The sequence below is a fragment of the Silurus aristotelis genome, assembly GCF_946808225.1.
Source record: "Silurus aristotelis genome assembly, chromosome: 9".
NCBI lineage: Eukaryota > Metazoa > Chordata > Actinopteri > Siluriformes > Siluridae > Silurus > Silurus aristotelis.
This window is the reverse complement of record NC_139582.1, coordinates 28579837-28601933: the sequence shown is the minus strand read 5'-3', so window position 1 is coordinate 28601933 and position 22097 is coordinate 28579837. Positions and strand designations below refer to the sequence as shown.

At 40.8% G+C, this 22097-nt stretch overlaps 1 long non-coding RNA gene and 1 pseudogene across 2 annotated transcripts; both read right to left on the bottom strand.

Moving 5' to 3' along the window:
- Window positions 1–2095: 2095 nt before the first annotated feature.
- LOC310731517 lies at window positions 2096–2784 on the bottom strand. The gene is made up of 3 exons (XR_014535241.1): window positions 2757–2784; window positions 2443–2658; window positions 2096–2169 (listed from the first exon to the last, which is right to left on the bottom strand). It is a non-coding gene; the product is annotated as an uncharacterized lncRNA (long non-coding RNA).
- A 423-nt stretch (window positions 2785–3207) lies between these two features.
- Window positions 3208–18830, bottom strand: LOC310731604 (B-cell receptor CD22-like; annotated as a pseudogene). The gene is made up of 12 exons: window positions 18815–18830; window positions 18660–18685; window positions 18416–18563; window positions 16482–16718; window positions 16176–16394; window positions 15805–16075; window positions 12041–12310; window positions 5191–5460; window positions 4877–4964; window positions 4751–4787; window positions 4567–4644; window positions 3208–3225 (listed from the first exon to the last, which is right to left on the bottom strand). The product of its transcript is annotated as a B-cell receptor CD22-like (transcript).
- Window positions 18831–22097: the final 3267 nt, after the last annotated feature.

The window sequence follows — 22097 nt, the reverse complement described above, 5'->3', positions numbered from 1 at the left end:
CTGATGCTCCTCACCCTTTCTCACATCTACAGGATCATCATCAGCCTTCTGTTTAATGAACCACACTGATGTTCTCACTGTGTGTTCTGCAGGGTGCGTATAAGAGCAGGAGAGATCAACCGATGTGCCTTTCAGAGCACACACATGATCAGGAGTGTAAGTCACACGCCAACACGCCTTACTCATTACACCTGAAACATATAGAGAGATAATAACTGTGGGAGGATCTTCTTTTGAAGCCTGGCATACCATAATTATCATCTAGTTCTGGTCATAAATGTAGTTAAAACAGAAGATATTGAGTTTAATTTCGAAAATTAGGTGTCTTGTCAATTTTATTGTAAACTTGAGAGGGAGGAATCTGGACAGATTTACTCTGACACTTACACACTGGAGGAGAGCGACGTTCACTCTCATACGCCCTACAGGAGTAGCTGCCATTATCATGTAGTCTAGTCGAGTCGAGAACAATGAAGTTATCATATGTAGTTTTTAACATTTGGCCATTCCTGTACCAGTGGAAATTGTATGGACTGAGACTGCAGGTGAAACTGCAGGTCAGTTTTACTTCTCTCTGTCCTTCAGGTTTAGGCTCCACCTTCACCTGCAAATCTACACACAATAATGTACAAAAACTCTGTAAATACTACAGACCTGTTATATATCATATTATACTGCAAAGTCTATGTGTGCATTATTACCTGTAACAGTCGGATGAACTCCAGATGGCGCTGATATCCAGTCACTGCTCTGTGTTTTAAATCTAAAGTTATAAACTCCAGAGTCACTCACACTCACATTTTGCACTGTCAGCGAACATTCAGATGTCCAGATTATAACTCGTCCTGAATATTGTGGATCTTTACTCAGGTCTTGTGGTTCTCCTTCAGAGCTCTGGACTCGATACCACTCTCTCTGTGTGACACTGGAGTGATCAGGATTTGTAAATGTACAGGGGATTCTTAATGAAGATTCAGCAACAGCACAGAGACTCTGAGTGGGGAAAGTTACACTGGGCTGAGCCTGAACTCCTGGAACACGAACACACACGAACACACACACACACACACACGAACACACGAACACACACACACGAACACACGAACACACACGAACACACGAACACACGAACACACGAACACACGAACACACGAACACACGAACACACACACACACACACACACACACACACGAACACACGAACACACACGAACACACACGAACACACACACACACACACACACACACACACACACACACACACACACACACACACACACACACACACACACACACACACGCCTTAAAAGCAGAAATTAAAGTAATACTCGTACACTGACCAGGAAGGGTGTTACATTTGATTTCACCACTGATGCTGATGTTTTTAGTCACACAGAGCGACTGAACCAAGATCGTGTGAAAATGACATGTAAAAATAGATCTCAGTTTGAAACAGTTCACAAACTTTCTCTGGGTTTGTAGAATATTAACAGTACAAATAAAAATACATGCCTAATATACATCATCTTATTTTATTTACTTTATAGGATCTAGAGTTTGATGAAGATAAAGACATCAATTACAACGGTCTCTCAGTACCTGAAAGTCAGTGTCTCTGTTTGCTATTCTCTTCCTCCTATTCACACAAATAACATAAAACACGGCTCTTCAATCTGTTCTTGTTTCATTCAGATATTTATATAATAAAATAGTTCAGTTACTCACATAATGACCAGAACAGCAATAAGAAGAAGGAGAAGCAGAGTAGGAACAAGTGCAGCAGCTCCCCATGCAGCATGGAGCTTCCACACCTCCTGTATCACATGAGGGAAAGAAAAGCTTTTATATGAAAGTAATCTTTCAGCTTCAGGGTGAAGCTACAGTACACATGACACTTACCTAACACATTCAGGTGTACGGGTGTAGAGTTTTGACGTCCCAGCTGGTTGTAAGCAGTGCAGTAGTAGAGTCCACTGTGCAGGGAGCTGATATTGCTGATGCTGTAATTCTGGTTTGCTGTCAGCAGTGTGTCTGCAGCTGCTCTCTGCTTAAACCAGGAGTAGGTGTGAACAGGAGGGTCTGCATCACTGCTACAGCTCAGAGTCAATGAATCCCCCTCCATTAGGTCTCCAGTTGGAAGAACCTCTGCTTTTGTGTTTTTAGGGGAATCTGATGGGAAATAAAACACCTGATCACATAAGATCACATATGTTGTGATCTGTTGCTACCTTCATAAAAGATCATGAGAAAAAAAACGTTACTGTACGTTGTAAATTGGTCTACATTGTCTGTATTTAAAATTTCCATTCGTCATGGTATTTATTGGTAAAAACTGGGCAGATTTGTTTTGGTTGATGGTTTAAAACAAAGAAATGTACCACTCAATAAGCAGAAGCTGACAGTGGGATTATGAGAAACTGAGTGAAGGAGAAAAGTTCTTACAGACTGCAGGAGAGTGAAGATTCTCATGTCCTGTTACAGCACAGGAGTAGCTGCCATCACTGCTCACATCCAGATCCAGTTCATTTCTGTTCTGGTCAGGAACACGCTGTCCGTTCTTGTACCAGATGTAAGTGGGATTGTTAGACAGAGTGCAGGTGGTGATGCAGCTCAGCTTTTTATACCCATTTCTCCAGTCTGATACTGTAACCTTCAGATCTGCACAATAATAACTATATACTGTAAATAAATGTTTAATCATTTTCAGCTGTTTATTGCTAGATTACTTAAGCAATTATAGAATAATTTGACATCACCTGTAACAGACAGAGAAACTCCAGGATTCCCGGTGTATTTGTCCTGATCAGTGTAGAAACTGAATCTGTATTTTTGAACATCTGTCTCTCTCAGGTTAGTGATTCTCAGACTACAGTTATTCTGAGAGTTCTGTGTGTCCTGCACTCGACCTTGATGCTCCTCACCCTTTCTCACATCTACAAGCTCATCATCAGCCTTCTGTTTAATGAACCACACTGATGTTCTCACTGTGTGTTCTGCAGGGTGCGTGTAAGAGCAGGAGTAAAGGAAGTATGAGGAAGTTCAGGGAAGTTTTAGCTCTTGTGTGGTTGCTTGCTGCTGAATTTGTTGTTTTTTAATTGCAAGTGTGTTGGTACAGGATGAGAGTGGTCAGTGAAGATTTGCACATGTCCTACCTCAAGGTCAGAAGCTTCATAGTCTCTCTGCACAACAATGGTAAAGAGAATGACCTCAGTCAGTCACTGGACACTGCATGAGCATGAGAATGAGAGAAATGGATAAACACAGGTAGGAGGACCAGAGAAGATGTTCACTGTGAGGGGTTTTGCTGCCACACTTCACTGCTCTTGTGCTCTTGTGCTCTCCACAACAACGAGGATGCTGAAGTGACACTATTATTTTACAACTCGGATGGGAGTTGTGTTACGAGTGTGCACAGTCTAGAAGTATTGAAAAAAAATTTTTGTAACCCATTTGAATAACGAGCAGCCAACAGATTTAGCATAGCAACCACATAGCAACAACCTATGAGCCTCAAGCACACAATGATATCATTTCAGTCACAAATGCTAACATGTTTATGCTACTAACATGCAGTGGAAATTGTCATTTCTTAACATGATTTGTGACATTGATTTTGAGAAATATAAAAAGTTTATATTACATATTATTCTCTGAACAGCATTTAACTTATTCCTGCACCTGAATAAAATAATTTCTGAACAATGTGTTTTTGCATCTACTGACAATTTATATACTTAAAATTCATGCTTGTATTACAATTAAAATAAGGAACATATACTCTTTTGTTTGATTTAATTTCCTTTATGAGACGGTTAGGACTTGAACCAGGGACAATGGCTTCATAGTCAAACCATCTATAAGATGTGGCACAGAGGGGCATATGAACCTAATCAGAGATAGACTCAATGAAAAGGTGGAAGGTTTCATAATGTATTTATTATAAAGTAAAAAACAAGAATAAACAAAGAAGACAAGAAATAAAATATTAAACTGAAAATCTTCTTAAAGAACTCAAGAAGAGTTGTCCCAATGACTTTTTCTAGAAAAAAGCAGAGAAAAGCAAAATATATTAAAAACTTTAAAAGAGGCAACTTGAAACAATGCTGGGGACACGGGAAACAAAACACTATCAGTAGACCATACAACATTAAGAAGCAAGTGAAAAACTACCACAAAGAAGGACCTTAAATAGACTGTGGGAGATTGGGAACAGGTGGAGACAATTGAGCATTTGGAAAGGGCAAAGGCGACATCTGGTGGTAAAAGGAAATAACTACAAATACAAAACCCCCTGAATCCTGAGACTTGATATATAAACTTATACTCAGTCTGGTGAAGCAGGTACACTTACCGTCAGGGTGTCTTAATTAAGGACGTGGCTGCAGGGTTCGGTGTTGGCTCTTGACAGAGCTCTTAATATTCTAAATGGAATAGATTAGAGAATGAAGAATGTAGTATGTGTGTTGCTAACACACACACACACACACACACACACACACACACACACACACACACACACACACACACACACACACACACACAAACAAACAAAGACTGTGTACATACTTGCAGAGTATCATAATCTGGAGACATCGTCGTGAGCTGCAATGTTGTGTACGTGTCGCCTTCAGGTGCCGGAACCCTCTGAGAAAAAGAAACAAAATTTTCCAATCTTATTTTATTTACTTTATAGGATCTAGAGTTTGATGAAGAAAAGACATAAACAGACATTACAACGGTCTCTCAGTACCTGAAAGTCAGTGTCTCTGTTTGCTATTCTCTTCCTCCTATTCACACAAATAACATAAAACACGGCTCTTCAATCTGTTCTTGTTTCATTCAGATATTTATAGAATAAAATAGTTCAGTTACTCACATAATGACCAGAACAGCAATAGGAAGAAGCAGAGTAGGAACGAGTGCAGCAGTTCCCCATGCAACATGGAGCTTCCACACCTCATCACCTGAGGGAAAGAAAAGCTTTTATTACAGGTACAGAGACAAATATATTTTACTGCAGCAATGAAATCATCAAATCTTAATAACTACATTGCACCCAGTATATGGACTTTTCACTCAGTAAACACAACTAGTAAAACTTTACGTGTGTATAAACAACTTGGAGATATGCTGATATATGAAAATAATCTTTCAGCTTCAGGGTGAAGCTACAGTACACATGACACTTACCTAACACATTCAGGTGTACAGGTGCAGAGTTTTGCCGTCCCAGCTGGTTGTGAGCAGTGCAGTAATAGAGTCCATTGTGATTGGTGTTGATGTTGCTGATGCTGTAATTCTGGCTTGTTGTCAGCAGTGTGTCTGTAGATTCTATCTGCTTAAACCAGGAGTAGGTGTGAACAGGAGGGTTTGCATCACTGCTACAGCTCAGAGTCACTGAATCCCCCTCCATTAGGACTCCACATGGATGAACCACTGCTCTGGTGTTTTTAGGGGAATCTGTATAGAAATACAACAACTAAATCAGCTAGTGTTGGTTCAGGATCAGCATTTGTTATATAAAAATACTGTGTTTAAAAAAAGGTAAATCCACACTTACACACTGGAGGAGATCGGAGACTGTCGTGGCCTTCAACAGCACAGCTGTAACTGACCTCACCACTGACTGCAGCTACAGAGCAGGAGGCAGATTTACTCTCATTCACCCGCTGTCCGTTCTTGTACCAGATGTAAGTGGGATTGTTAGACAGAGTGCAGGTGGTGTTACAGCTCAGCTCCATGTCCTGATCAGTCCAGTCTGATACTATAACCTTCAGATCTGCAAATTATAGAAAGTATGTGAGTAATTACTTTGCTCTCTATTCACTTTATTTAGTAAATATATACTTGTATAACTGTACATCACCTGTAACAGACAGAGCGACTCCAGGTTCTCCAGTGTAATCACCTCCATCAGTGTAGAATCTGAATCTGTATGTTTGAGCATCTGTCTCTCTCAGGTTAGTGATTCTCAGACTACAGTTATTCTGAGAGTTCTGTGTGTACTGCACTCGGCCCTGATGCTCCTCACCTTTTCTCACATCTACAGGATCATCATCAGCCTTCTGTTTAATGAACCACACTGATGTTCTCACTGTGTGTTCTGCAGGGTGCGTATAAGAGCAGGAGAGATCAACCGATGTGCCTTTCAGAGCACACACATGATCAGGAGTGTAAGTCACACGCCAACACGCCTTACTCATTACACCTGAAACATATAGAGAGGTAATAACTGTGGGAGGATCTTCTTTTGAAGCCTGGCATCCCATAATTATCATCTAGTTCTGGTCATAAATGTAGTTAAAACAGAAGATATTGAGTTTAATTTCGAAAATTAGGTGTCTTGTCAATTTTATTGTAAACTTGAGAGGGAGGAATCTGGACAGATTTACTCTGACACTTACACACTGGAGGAGAGCGACGTTCACTCCCATACGTACTACAGGAGTAGCTGCCTTCATCATGTAGACTAGTCGAGTCGAGGACAATGAAGTTATCATATGTAGTTTTTAACTTTTGGCCATTCCTGTACCAGTGGAAATTGTATGTTCTGAGACTGCAGGTGAAACTGCAGGTCAGTTTTACTTCTTTCTGTCCTTCAGGTTTAGGCTCCACCTTCACCTGCAAATCTACACACAATAATGTACAAAAACTCTTTAAATACTACAGACCTGTTATATATCATATTATACTGCAAAGTCTATGTGTGCATTATTACCTGTAACAGTTAGATGAACTTCAGATGGCGCTGATATCCAGTCACTGCTCTGTGTTTTAAATCTAATGTTATAAACTCCAGAGTCACTCACACTCACATTTTTCACTGTCAGCGCACATTCAGATGTCCAGAATATAACTCGTCCTGAATATTGTGGATCTTTACTCAGGTCTTGTGGTTCTCCTTCAGAGCTCTGGACTCGATACCACTCGCTCTGTGTGACACTGGAGTGATCAGGATTTGTAAATGTACAGCGGATTTTTACTGAAGATTCAGCAACAGCACAGAAACTCTGAGTGGGGAAAGTTACACTGGGCTGAGCCTGAACTCCTGGAACACACACACACACACACACACACACACACACACACACACACACACACACACACACACACACACACACATATGAAGCTGAAATTAAAACGATGACACATACACTGATCAGGAAGGTGTTACTTTAGACTTTACCACTGATGCTGCTGTTTTTAGTCACACAGAGCGATTGTACCAAAATCATGTGAAAATGACATGTAAAAATAGATCTCAGTTTGAAACAGTTTACAAACTTCCTCTTGGTTTGAAGAATATAAACAGTACAAATAAACGCACACAGATGAAGAACGGTGGTGGATACTAATATATTGTTGTGTAAAATACATGCCTAATATACATCATGAGTTTTTTTTTACATTCGCATGTTTTCAGTAAAAGTTGCAATAATTCGTTTAGTTTCTTGCTCTGTAACTCCTGATGTTTACTCTACAGCACCATACAAAGGATCAATCTTGCACACAGACTGAAAGGATACAGCAACGACATAATCGCACAGAAAAACAGTAAAAATAGCTGAAATATATGAGAAGTTTACCAGTCAGTAACACGAGGATTGCAGCTGCTGCTGTAATGTTTCTCGCCATTCTGCCTTCAGACAGACGTCACTTAAAGATCCACCAGGTGTTGAATTGAATGCAAAGATTTCCTTGGAAATGCTTTCAAGAAATGCTTTCAAGAAATCTTACACTTTTAATAAACAATAACTTTCTCACTTAGTTTGTTTCTCCTTCACCCGTACTGTATTTGTGAGCACCAGCAGTAAAGATTGTGATTATCAGTCTGTTTCAGCTCAGTCTCTTCCCCTTTTGATGCATTAAAACAGAAATACATACGGTCAACACCCCTTTATTACTCTGTCTTTCTTTCTGTTGTGCTATGAAATGGCGTCTCTATAACTGATTTGATTTTCAGAATTAAGGTTGGAATATTTCAAATATCATTTTCATCGGGAAACATTTTCATAGTTTTCATGGGGAATCTAGCTGATGATACAGTGCAGAAAACCACTATCAGAACGTTTCCCAACCAGAAGCCGTGGGTGGATAAAACTATCCGCGACGCTCTGAGATCCCGCTCCGCTGCCTACAACACGGGGCTCGCCACCGGGGACATGGACGAGTACAAGGCTGCGTCTTACAGTGTTCGCAGAGCGGTGAAGGAAGCAAAGCGGCGCTACGGGAGGAAACTAGAGTCACAGTTTCAACATGGTGGCTCTAGGAACCTGTGGCAGGGACTAAGAACAATAACGGACTATAAAACACCATCTTCTAAAATGGTGAATGCGGACGCTTCTCTGGCAGACGAGCTAAACACCTTTTACGCTCGTTTCGAGGCTGCAGCTAACCACGCTAGCGGCAGAACCAGCGTGCACGCCGAGAGAGCCGGAGAGGTAAACACGTTCACCATCTCGGAGCATGACGTAAGGAGGGCTTTCAAGAGAGTGAATACCAGGAAGGCAGCAGGACCAGATGGCATCACAGGCCGGGTTCTGAAAGCCTGCGCTGACCAGCTAGCACCGGTGTTCACTGAGATATTCAACCTCTCACTGGAACAGTCTGTTGTCCCCTCATGTTTCAAACAGTCCACCATTGTTCCGGTCCCGAAGAAACCCCAGCCCGCCTGCCTTAACGACTACCGCCCTGTAGCCTTGACCTCAGTAGTGATGAAGTGCTTCGAGAGACTGGTCAGAGACTTCATCACTGCATCACTACCAGACACACTGGACCCACTGCAGTTTGCGTACCGTCAAAACCGCTCTACTGAGGACGCCATTGCTCATCTTCTCCACACCACGATGAGCCACCTGGACCAAAGAAATGGGAATTATGCAAAGATGTTGTTTGTGGACTACAGTTCAGCGTTTAACACCATAATTCCCTCCACACTCACCTCTAAGTTGGAGGTCCTGGGACTCCGCTGTGTCAATGGATCTCTAACTTCCTGACAGACAGACCACAAGCCGAACGGGTGGGAAAACACACCTCATCCACCCTCACCCTTAGCACTGGCGCCCCCCAGGGTTGTGTTCTGAGCCCCCTGCTTTACTCAATGTACACACATGACTGTGTGGCCACATCCAACTCCACCACCATCATCAAGTTTGCTGACGGGTCTGATCTCTAACAACGACGAGACGGCCTACCTACAGGAGGTTAAAAACCTGGAGAGATGGTGCCAGGAGAACAACCTTCTCCTGAACGTCAGCAAGACTAAGGAGTTGATCGTGGACTTCAGCACAAAGCGGGAGCGGTCATACCAACCTATAAACATCAGCGGGACCCCAGTGGAGAGAGTGGACAGTTTCCGGTACCTTGGTGTTAACATCACACAGGATCTGTCTTGGTCCTGTGCGTTCAGCTGAACGTACCATCCACACTGAGCTCCCTAACCTGCAGGACATCTATAGCACGTGGTGCAGGACCAGAGCCAGGAAGATTATGAAGAACCTCAGCCATCCCAACAATGGACTTTTTTCTCTGTTGCGTTCAGGAAAACGCTTCCGCTCCCTGAAAGCGAACACAGAGAGAATGAGGAGGAGCTTCTTCCCGCAGTCCATCCGGTGTTTAAACCAGGAAACACCCAGGATCTAGAACTGGCCCACTCTCTCCACCATCATCATCACACTTCTCTGTACATATATTCACCTTCGCACCACGTCACTTTAAACATATCTCACCGTTCGCACCACGACACTTTAAACTCTGGACTTGCACAGCACAGTGCGCTTTTTATTTTATTCATACCACATGGACCATATTGCACCATATTGCACATGGACACTTTACGGACCTTTACACCACACCATACCGCACACGGACACTTTATGGACAACCCACCACAAATTGCCTATTGTTTACATTTTTCTTTTGTTTACATTTTTCACTACACATTGTTTACTGTTTATATGTATATTTGTTTCATACAATATCCTTTTATATATCTATATATCTTTATACCTTATATTCATTTATTTTATTTTATTTATTTATTTTATTTTATTTTAATAGTTTTTCTTATACCTTATAGTTATTTATCTGCCTCCTTTTCTTTCCCCCATCCTATTCCCTCATGCCGGACCATCGTACAAAACATTTCACTACATGTCGTACCCTGTATGTATGTGTATGTGATGAATTAAATTTGATTTGATTTGATTTGATATCATGAGAACGATTTAGTGATACATTAGCAACCATGTATCTAATAACATCATAACAACCACCAATAATATTATGGCATCCAATGAGAAAGATGCCAGCAACCCCTGGAATACAGAGGTAGCCAAATTGGTTAGCATAGCAACGAGAGAAACGCTACAAAATGAAGAGAATAAACTGTTGGGAATAAATTATAACAATTTCATGGAACAAATATTAGAATTTAGGTGTTAAATGTAGGTCAGTGCTTCTGATCGTGTTTAGGCCAGAAGAGAAGGCTTTGATGGCCCTGATGGCCCACCACTGGTAAAACCTCTGCAAAGAACTCTGTGTGTGTGTGTGTGTGTGTGTGTTTGTGTCTGTACAGTACAGTATATACACTCTACCAGTCAAAAGTTTGGACACACCTTTTTATTCAAAGGTTTTTCTTTATTTGTAATGTTTTCCACTTTGTGTATTAATATTGAGGACATTGAAGTTATGCCAAATGTGGAATTATCTGGTCAATATAAATGTGTTAATTAACCCAGACTATGCTTTCTATTTATTCAAAATAAATACAAACTCTGAAGAAAAAACACAATGAATAACAAAGAAACAACAAGCAAACTGAAACATGGATCAAGGGTACAAAACCATGGAGAAGAAAAAAGTTGCAACATACGCTGAGTCTAAATACAAGTCTTAATTATCCACAACAGGATTCAGGTGCACAAAGAGACATGTGACAGGGCCCCTTAATGTGCAGTGGCTGATAGGAAATGTAAATTGTAACAAAATAAATATTAAAATATTATTATTTTTTTTTTTTATTATAATGGAACTAAAACATAAATGTCAAATAAATATATATTATGAATCTAAATTCCCTTAAAAAAAATTCTTACCTGAAAATAGATTTCTTAAGGTAAAGGTATACTTTTAAAGCACTACAACACACTACTAAAGCATAAATACTGCTGTTCTGATGAAATGCCAAAGACGTTCTTCTTCTCCTGTTCAGTTTAAATACAGAAAAGAGCATTCACATCTGTCTCAGCTCTTGCTTTTTCTGGGGACGTGCTGGATTTTGCTGTAGATCAGAGATGAATCATCTGTCATAAGCCTATGGAACAAAAAGAGGTGACTTAAAGACACGAATAATGCACATCTAATCAGTCAGTTAATGAAGTAGCCTGAGCAGCAGAGTTAGTGTTGGTGTAATGATAATGATTTGCTCACTGGGTGGCAGCAGTGCTCCTACGAATATTCACAGCAGCGTACTGAACATTCTCCTCATCTGTGGTGTCTGGAGGAAGTCTGGGTGACCGAGACCGTCCCTGGCTGTGGGATTGTTTAAAAACAACACTAGCGTAGGCAACATTCTCCTGATCATCTGAGGTGACTCTGTGTCTGTGGTTTGAGGCTGGAACATTGTCATACACTGGAGCAGGCTGACGTTGAAAAAAGGAGCACAGAATTAAGTTTCAACTTGAACACGATCAAACAGTCGCTCCATTCAGTCACACTCACCTGTTCACCCTCGGCAGTGCTGCTGCGTTTATTAGCTGAGCTCGACTTCCGCTTCCTGAGGAACGCCAAGCACATGTTCATGCTAATTATAAATCGTTTTTTTCAAAATAATTAGTATGTTTGCAATTTACATACCACATCCACAGAGCTCCTGAGAGGAGTGTTACTGCCAGGAAGACAACCAGACCCACCACGCTGAACTTTAACACTGTGTTCTCTAAACCTTCAGAAATAAATCATAAAAAAGATGATACACCATTTCATTGATATTTTTTCTTCTGCTTCATAAAGCTATGTGACAGTGTTACAATGCACTTACCTAACACATTCAGGTGTACGGGTGTAGAGTTTTGCCGTCCCAGCTGGTTGTGAGCAGTGCAGTAGTAGAGTCCATTGTGATTGGTGTTGATGTTGCTGATGCTGTAATTCTGGCTTGTTGTCAGCGGTGTGTCTGTAGATTCTATCTGCTTAAACCAGGAGTAGGTGTGAACAGGAGGGTTTGCATCACTGCTACAGCTCAGAGTCACTGAATCCCCCTCCATTAGGTCTCCAGATGGATGAACCACTGCTCTGGTGTTTTTAGGGGAATCTGTATAGAAATACAACAACTAAATCAGCTGGTGTTGGTTCAGGATCAGCATTTGTTATATAAAAATACTGTGTTTAAAAAAAGGTAAATCCACACTTACACACTGGAGAAGATCGGAGACTGTCGTGGCCTTCAACAGCACAGCTGTAACTGACCTCACCACTGACTGCAGCTACATAGCAGGAGGCAGATTTACTCTCATTCACCCGCTGTCCGTTCTTGTACCAGATGTAAGTGGGATTGTTAGACAGAGTGCAGGTGGTGTTACAGCTCAGCTCTATGTCCTGATCAGTCCAGTCTGATACTGTAACCTTCAGATCTGCAAATTATAGAAAGTATGTGAGTAATTATTTTGCTCTTTATTAACTTTATTTAGTAAATATATACTTGTATAACTGTACATCACCTGTAACAGACAGAGCGACTCCAGGTTCTCCAGTGTAATTACCTCCATCAGTGTAGAATCTGAATCTGAATGTTTGAGCATCTGTCTCTCTCAGGTTAGTGATTCTCAGACTACAGTTATTCTGAGAGTTCTGTGTGTACTGCACTCGGCCCTGATACTCCTCACCCTTTCTCACATCTACAGGATCATCATCAGCCTTCTGTTTAATGAACCACACTGATGTTCTCACTGTGTGTTCTGCAGGGTGCGTATAAGAGCAGGAGAGATCAACCGATGTGCCTTTCAGAGCACACACATGATCAGGAGTGTAAGTCACACGCCAAAACGCCTTACTCATTACACCTGAAACATATAGAGAGGTAATAACTGTGGGAGGATCTTCTTTTGAAGCCTGGCATCCCATAATTATCATCTAGTTCTGGTCATAAATGTAGTGAAAACAGAAGATATTGAGTTTAATTTCGAAAATTAGGTGTCTTGTCAATTTTATTGGAAACTTGAGGGGGAGGAATCTGGACAGATTTACTCTGACACTTACACACTGGAGGAGAGCGACGTTCACTCTCATACGCCCTACAGGAGTAGCTGCCTTCATCATGTAGTCTAGTCGAGTCGAGGACAATGAAGTTATCATATGTAGTTTTTAACTTTTGGCCATTCCTGTACCAGTGGAAATTGTATGGACTGAGACTGCAGGTGAAACTGCAGGTCAGTTTTACTTCTCTCTGTCCTTCAGGTTTAGGCTCCACCTTCACCTGCAAATCTACACACAATAATGTACAAAAACTCTGTAAATACTACAGACCTGTTATATATCATATTATACTGCAAAGTCTACGTGTGCATTATTACCTGTAACAGTTAGATGAACTTCAGATGGCGCTGATATCCAGTCACTGCTCTGTGTTTTAAATCTAAAGTTATAAACTCCAGAGTCACTCACACTCACATTTTTCACTGTCAGCGCACAGTCAGATGTCCAGATTATAACTCGTCCTGAATATTGTGGATCTTTACTCAGGTCTTGTGGTTCTCCTTCAGAGCTCTGGACTCGATACCACTCTCTCTGTGTGACACTGGAGTGATCAGGATTTGTAAATGTACAGCGGATTCTTAATGAAGATTCAGCAACAGCACAGAGACTCTGAGTGGGGAAAGTTACACTGGGCTGAGCCTGAACTCCTGGAACACACACACACACACACACACACACACACACACACACACACACACACACACACACACACACACACACACACACACACACATATGAAGATGAAATTAAAACGATGACACATACACTGATCAGGAAGGTGTTACTTTAGACTTCACCACTGATGCTGCTGTTTTTAGTCACACAGAGCGATTGTACCAAAATCATGTGAAAATGACATGTAAAAATAGATCTCAGTTTGAAACAGTTTACAAACTTCCTCTTGGTTTGAAGAATATAAACAGTACAAATAAACTCACACAGATGAAGAACAGTGGAGGATACTAATATATTGTTGTGTAAAATACATGCCTAATATACATCATGAGTTTTTTGTACATTCGCATGTTTTCAGTAAAAGTTGCAATAATTCGTTTAGTTTCTTGCTCTGTAACTCCTGATGTTTACTCTACAGCACCATACAAAGGATCAATCTTGCACACAGACTGAAAGGATACAGCAACGACATAATCGCACAGAAAAACAGTCAAAAGAGCTGAAATATATGAGAAGTTTACCAGTCAGTAACACGAGGATTGCAGCTGCTGCTGTAATGTTTCTCGCCATTCTGCCTTCAGACAGACGTCACTTAAAGATCCACCAGGTGTTGAATTGAATGCAAAGATTTCCTTGGAAATGCTTTCAAGAAATGCTTTCAAGAAATCTTACACTTTTAATAAACAATAACTTTCTCACTTAGTTTGTTCCTCCTTCACCCGTACTGTATTTGTGAGCACCAGCAGTAAAGATTGTGATTATCAGTCTGTTTCAGCTCAGTCTCTTCCCCTTTTGATGCATTAAAACAGAAATACATACGGTTAACACCCCTTTATTACTCTGTCTTTCTTTCTGTTGTGCTATGAAATGGCGTCTCTATAACTGATTTGATTTTCAGAATTAAGGTTGGAATATTTCAAATATCATGAGAACGATTTAGTGATACATTAGCAACCATGTATCTAATAACATCATAACAACCACCAATAATATTATGGCATTATATATATGGCACTTGCACAGTTTTAAACACAGTAATTAACTGAATCAGAAACAGATGTCTAGGGGGCTTAAAACTGGGTAAGGAACAGCCGAACTCTGCTACAAAGTTGAGGTTGTGGAAGACAGTCTCATGTTGCACGTCATACACCTTTGCAAGATTACGTATGTCTGAGATCAAATCAATTTCTCTTCCTCCATAGGCGTAAAAAAGTCTAACTCAGATGTATTTATGTGTGCAGAGCTCTACAAGTGTTTTGCCAGTCGAACTCGTCTGTAACAGTTTCTCTCTGACCAACCAATCAGAGGACGGAAAAATGCTGACGCTATTCTGGGCCAGCGAGCTGCCCTGTGAGGCAAATATGAAATCTGATTGGTTAAAGAAACAGACCAATTTCTAATATTCTCTAAGGTAAAAAGGCCAGTAGTACTGATTCTGAAGGCTCTGGGCAGATTAGATTGACATGGCAGCACATAGAGGCTGAAATCTGATTGGACAAAAAGTCTAACATCCTCATACACGTACTGAAGCAGTGCAGCCGAGAGAAACGCTACGAAATGAAGAGAATAAACTGTTGGGAATAAATTATAAGAATTTCATGGAACAAATATTAGAATTTAGGTGGTAAATGTAGGTCAGTGCTTCTGATCGTGTTTAGACCAGAAGAGAAGGCTTTGATGGCCGTGATGGCCCACCACTGGTAAAACATCTGCAAAGAACTAATAATTAATAACTACATTGCACCCAGTATATGGACTTTTCACTCAGTAAACACAACTAGTAAAACTTTGTGTGTGTATAAACAACTTGGAGATATGCTGATAGATGAAAATAATCTTTCAGCTTCAGGGTGAAGCTACAGTACACATGACACTTACCTAACACATTCAGGTGTACAGGTGCAGAGTTTTGCCGTCCCAGCTGGTTGTGAGCAGTGCAGTAATAGAGTCCATTGTGATTGGGTGTTGATGTCGCTGATGCTGTAATTCTGGCTTGTTGTCAGCAGTGTGTCTGTAGATTCTATCTGCTTAAACCAGGAGTAGGTGTTAACAGGAGGGTTTGCATCACTGCTACAGCTCAGAGTCACTGAATCCCCCTCCATTAGGTCTCCAGATGGATGAACCACTGCTCTGGTGTTTTTAGGGGAATCTGTATAGAAATACAACAACTAAATCAGCTGGTGTTGGTTCAGGATCAGCATTTGTTATATAAAAATACTGTGTTTAAAAAAAGTTAAATCCACACTTACACACTGGAGGAGATCGGAGACTGTCGTGGCCTTCAACAGCACAGCTGTAACTGACCTCACCACTGACTGCAGCTACAAAGCAGGAGGCAGATTTACTCTCATTCACCCGCTGTCCGTTCTTGTACCAGATGTAAGTGGGATTGTTAGACAGAGTGCAGGTGGTGTTACAGCTCAGCTCCATGTACTGATCAGTCCAGTCTGATACTGTAACCTTCAAATCTGCAAATTATAGAAAGTATGTGAGTAATTACTTTGCTCTCTATTCACTTTATTTAGTAAATATATACTTGTATAACTGTACATCACCTGTAACAGACAGAGCGACTCCAGGTTCTCCAGTGTAATCACCTTCATCAGTGTAGAATCTGAATCTGTATGTTTGAGCATCTGTCTCTCTCAGGTTAGTGATTCTCAGACTACAGTTATTCTGAGAGTTCTGTGTGTACTGCACTCGGCCCTGATGCTCCTTACCCTTTCTCACATCTACAGGATCATCATCAGCCTTCTGTTTAATGAACCACACTGATGTTCTCACTGTGTGTTCTGCAGGGTGCGTATAAGAGCAGGAGAGATCAACCGATGTACCTTTCAGAGCACACACATGATCAGGAGTGTAAGTCACACGCCAAAACGCCTTACTCATTACACCTGAAACATATAGAGAGGTAATAACTGTGGGAGGATCTTCTTTTGAAGCCTGGCATCCCATAATTATCATCTAGTTCTGGTCATAAATGTAGTTAAAACAGAAGATATTGAGTTTAATTTCGAAAATTAGGTGTCTTGTCAATTTTATTGTAAACTTGAGAGGGAGGAATCTGGACAGATTTACTCTGACACTTACACACTGGAGGAGAGCGACGTTCACTCTCATACGTACTACAGGAGTAGCTGCCTTCATCATGTAGACTAGTCGAGTCGAGGACAATGAAGTTGTCATTTGTAGTTTTTAACTTTTGGCCATTCTTGTACCAGTCGAAATTGTATGGACTGAGACTGCAGGTAAAACTGCAGGTCAGTTTTACTTCTCTCTGTCCTTCAGGTTTAGGCTCCACCTTCACCTGCAAATCTACACACAATAATGTACAAAAACTCTGTAAATACTACAGACCTGTTATATATCATATTATACTGCAAAGTCTATGTGTGCATTATTACCTGTAACAGTCAGATGAACTCCAGATGGCGCTGATATCCAGTCACTGCTCTGTGTTTTAAATCTAAAGTTATAAACTCCAGAGTCACTCACACTCACATTTTGCACTGACAGCGAACATTCAGATGTCCAGATTATAACTCGTCCTGAATATTGTGGATCTTTACTCAGGTCTTGTGGTTCTCCTTCAGAGCTCTGGACTCGATACCACTCTCTCTGTGTGACACTGGAGCGATCAGGATTTGTAAATGTACAGGGGATTCCTAATGAAGATTCAGCAACAGCACAGAGACTCTGAGTGGGGAAAGTTACACTGGGCTGAGCCTGAACTCCTGGAAAACACACACACACACACACACACACACACACACACACACACACACACACACACACACACACACACACACACACACACACACACACACACACACACACACACACACACACACACACACACACACACACACACACACACACACACACACGCCTTAAAAGCAGAAATTAAAGTAATACTCGTACACTGACCAGGAAGGGTGTTACATTTGATTTCACCACTGATGCTGATGTTTTTAGTCACACAGAGCGACTGAACCAAGATCGTGTGAAAATGACATGTAAAAATAGATCTCAGTTTGAAACAGTTCACAAACTTTCTCTGGGTTTGTAGAATATTAACAGTACAAATGATAATACATGCCTAATATACATCATCTTATTTTATTTACTTTATAGGATCTAGAGTTTGATGAAGATAAAGACATAAATTACAACGGTCTCTCAGTACCTGAAAGTCAGTGTCTCTGTTTGCTATTCTCTTCCTCCTATTCACACAAATAACATAAAACACGGCTCTTCAATCTGTTCTTGTTTCATTCAGATATTTATATAATAAAATAGTTCAGTTACTCACATAATGACCAGAACAGCAATAAGAAGAAGGAGAAGCAGAGTAGGAACGAGTGCAGCAGCTCCCCATGCAGCATGGAGCTTCCACACCTCCTGTATCACCTGAGGGAAAGAAAAGCTTTTATATGAAAATAATCTTTCAGCTTCAGGGTGAAGCTACAGTACACATGACACTTACCTAACACATTCAGGTGTACGGGTGTAGAGTTTTGACGTCCCAGCTGGTTGTAAGCAGTGCAGTAGTAGAGTCCACTGTGCAGGGAACTGATGTTGCTGATGCTGTAATTCTGGCTTGCTGTCAGCAGTGTGTCTGCAGCTGCTCTCTGCTTAAACCAGGAGTAGGTGTGAACAGGAGGGTCTGCATCACTGCTACAGCTCAGAGTCAATGAATCCCCCTCCATTAGGTCTCCAGATGGAAGAACCTCTGCTTTTGTGTTTTTAGGGGAATCTGAGGGGAAATAAAACACCTGATCACATAAGATCACATATGTTGTGATCTGTTGCTACCTTCATAAAAGATCATGAGAAAAAAAACGTTACTGTACGTTGTAAATTGGTCTACATTGTCTGTATTTACAATTTTCATTCGTCATGGTATTTATTGGTAAAAACTGGGCAGATTTGTTTTGGTTGATGGTTTAAGTCAAGTCAAGTCAAGTTTATTTGTATAGCGCTTTTCACAACAGACATTGTCTCAAAGCAGCTTTACAGAAAACAACAGTGAAGGTGAATGGTGTGCGTTTGTCCCTGATGAGCAGCCGTGGCGACAGTGGCAAGGAAAAACTCCCTTAGATGATATGAGGAAGAAACCTTGAGAGGAACCAGACTCAAAGGGGAACCCATCCTCATATGGGTGACATCAAAAGTTTGGTCATAAATTTTTCAACAATACAGAACAATTTGTGATCATCATAGATCCAGCATCAGCTTCTCCATGCCAGGGCCTTTAAACACTCGGCATCTACTTCTCCATGATCATCCATAGGTCCACAATCTTCACGAGGTGGGACGTGACTGGAGCTGGCCAAACCTCAGGAAGCCTCGGGATGGGGAGAGAAAGAGAAGCAGTGAAGAGGAATTAGCGTAGCTGCTGTTCATGATATTAACAGCACAAGTTGATAATGTGCATGTGATCAGATGTTCTGGAGCACAAGGTTGTGATGTGATCAGATGTTCTGGAGCACAAGGTTGTGATGTGATGTGTGTGATGTGTGTTATGTGTAGGCTTTGCTAAAAAGATATGTTTTTAATCTGCACTTAAACTGGGAGAGTGTATCTGAACCCCGAACACTGTCAGGAAGACTATTCCAGAGTTTAGGAGCTAAATGTGAAAATGCTCTACCGCCTTTAGTGGACTTTGCTATTCTAGGAACTACTAGAAGCCCAGAGTTTTGAGATCTCAGGGAGCGTGACGGATTGTAGCGTGTTAAAAGACTGGATAGATACATGGGAGCCAAACCATTTAGTGCTTTATAAGTGAGTAGCAGTAGTTTGTAGTCTATTCGAAACTTAATAGGAAGCCAATGTAGGGACGATAAGATTGGGGTTATATGATCGTATTTTCTTGACCTAGTAAGAACTCTTGCTGCGGCATTCTGAACTAACTGAAGCTTGTTTATTAATGATGCAGGACATCCACCTAGTAATGCATTACAGTAGTCTATTCTAGAGGTCATAAACGCATGGACGAGCTTCTCTGCATCAGATATAGATAACATATTTCTTAGCTTAGAAATATTTCTAAGGTGAAAGAAGGCTGTTTTTGTAACTTGATTGATGTGATTTTTAAAAGATAAGTTGCTGTCTAAAATAACTCCCAGGTCTTTTACCGTTGAACTAGTAGTTACAGAACAACCGTCTAAATGCAGGCTGAGATGCTGGAGCTTCTGTGTACTATTTTTTGGGCCGATGAGCAAAATCTCCGTTTTATCAGAATTTAATAGCAGAAAGTTATGGGTCATCCAATCTCTTATTTCTTCAACACACTCAGTTATGCGAGCTAATTGAGCTGTATCGCCTGGTTTGGATGAAATATATAGCTGGGTATCATCAGCATAACAATGGAAGCTAATTCCATGCCTTCTAATAATATTTCCTAATGGAAGCATGTATATTGTAAAAAGCAGGGGTCCCAGAACTGACCCTTGTGGCACGCCATAATTTACTAGCATTATCCTGGATAGCTCTCCATTTAAATCTACGAAATGGTAACGATTGGACAGGTAGGATTTAAACCAGCTTAATGCCTGTCCCTGAATACCGATGTAATTCGGTAAGCGATCGAGGAGAAGATCATGATCTATAGTGTCGAACGCAGCACTAAGATCTAGTAAAACTAATAGGGAGATGAAGCCTTGGTCTGAAGCTAAAAACAGGTCGTTAGTGATTTTAACTAGAGCAGTTTCTGTGCTATGATGGAGCCTAAAACCTGACTGAAACTCTTCAAAGATATTGTTCTCCTGCAAGTGGTTACATAGCTGGGCAGCGACAATCTTTTCTAAAATCTTAGACATAAATGGGAGATTTGAAATTGGTCTGTAATTCGATAGCGTGTTTGGATCCAGATTAGGTTTTTTAATGAGGGGCTTAATAACTGCTAACTTGAGGGATTTAGGGACATGACCTAACGATAGTGAGGAGTTAATAATATTTAAAAGAGGCTCACCAGCTGTATATAACACTTCCTTCAGTAGTTTAGTGGGAATTGGATCTAACTGACATGTTGTTGATTTAGCTTTCATAATAGCATCATACAGCTCTTCCTGTCCTATACATGTAAAACAGTGTAGTTGTGGGGTTGTAAGTACGATTGTGTCGGGAGATGCTGTCAGAGGTTGAACTGCCACAATTGTTTTTCGAATGTTATCTATTTTTTCAGTGAAGAAATTCATAAAGTCTTCACTACTAAACTGTGATGGAACACATTTTTCAGATCCCTGATTTGTTGTTAATTTAGCGACTGTACTGAAAAGGAACCTGGGGTTGTTTTTGTTATTTTCTATGAGTTTGCTCAGGTGTTTAGCTCTAGCAGCTTTTAGCGCCTGTCTGTAGCTAAGCATACTGTCTTTATACGCAATTCTAAATACCTCCAATTTAGTTTTCCTCCATTTTCTCTCCAGATTACGTGTTGTTCTCTTTAGGGCATGCGTATGACTATTATACCAAGGTGCAGGTGCTTGTTCTCGAACCTTTTTTAACCGGATGGGGGCAACAGTGTCTAAAGTGCTAGTGAGGATAAGGTCTATGTTGTTTGCCATCTCATCAAGATGATCAGCAGTTATGGGTTTAATATGAAACTGAGATAAATCAGGCAGGTTATTTATGAATCTGTCCTTAGTGGTTGGAATAATAGTCCTACCAAGTCGATACCGTGGTGAAACACGGTTAATCTGCTCTACCGGTAGTGTGTACAGTAGGAGATAATGGTCTGTGATGTCATCATTCTGAGGTAAAATATTTATATCAGTGACGTCTGCTCCGTGGGATATTATTAAGTCTAGTGTGTGGTTAAAACGGTGGGTTGGTCTGGTGACGTTTTGTTTAACTCCAAAAGAGCTTAGTAAATCGACAAATGATAATCCTAGGGCATAGTTTTCATCATCTACATGAATATTAAAATCTCCTACAAGCAGCACTTTATCAAAGCTGATCAGGAGGTCTGAGAGAAAACAAGCAAACTCATGAAGAAAATCAGCGTAGGGTCCTGGGGGTCTGTACACGGTGACCAGAGCGAGTTTTCTATGCATCTCTGAAAGTGCAATTTTAAGAACGAGCACTTCAAATGATTTAAAGCTGAATCCTAATCTCTGACTAACATTAAGAGAAGCACTATAAATGGTTCCTACACCCCCCCCACGACC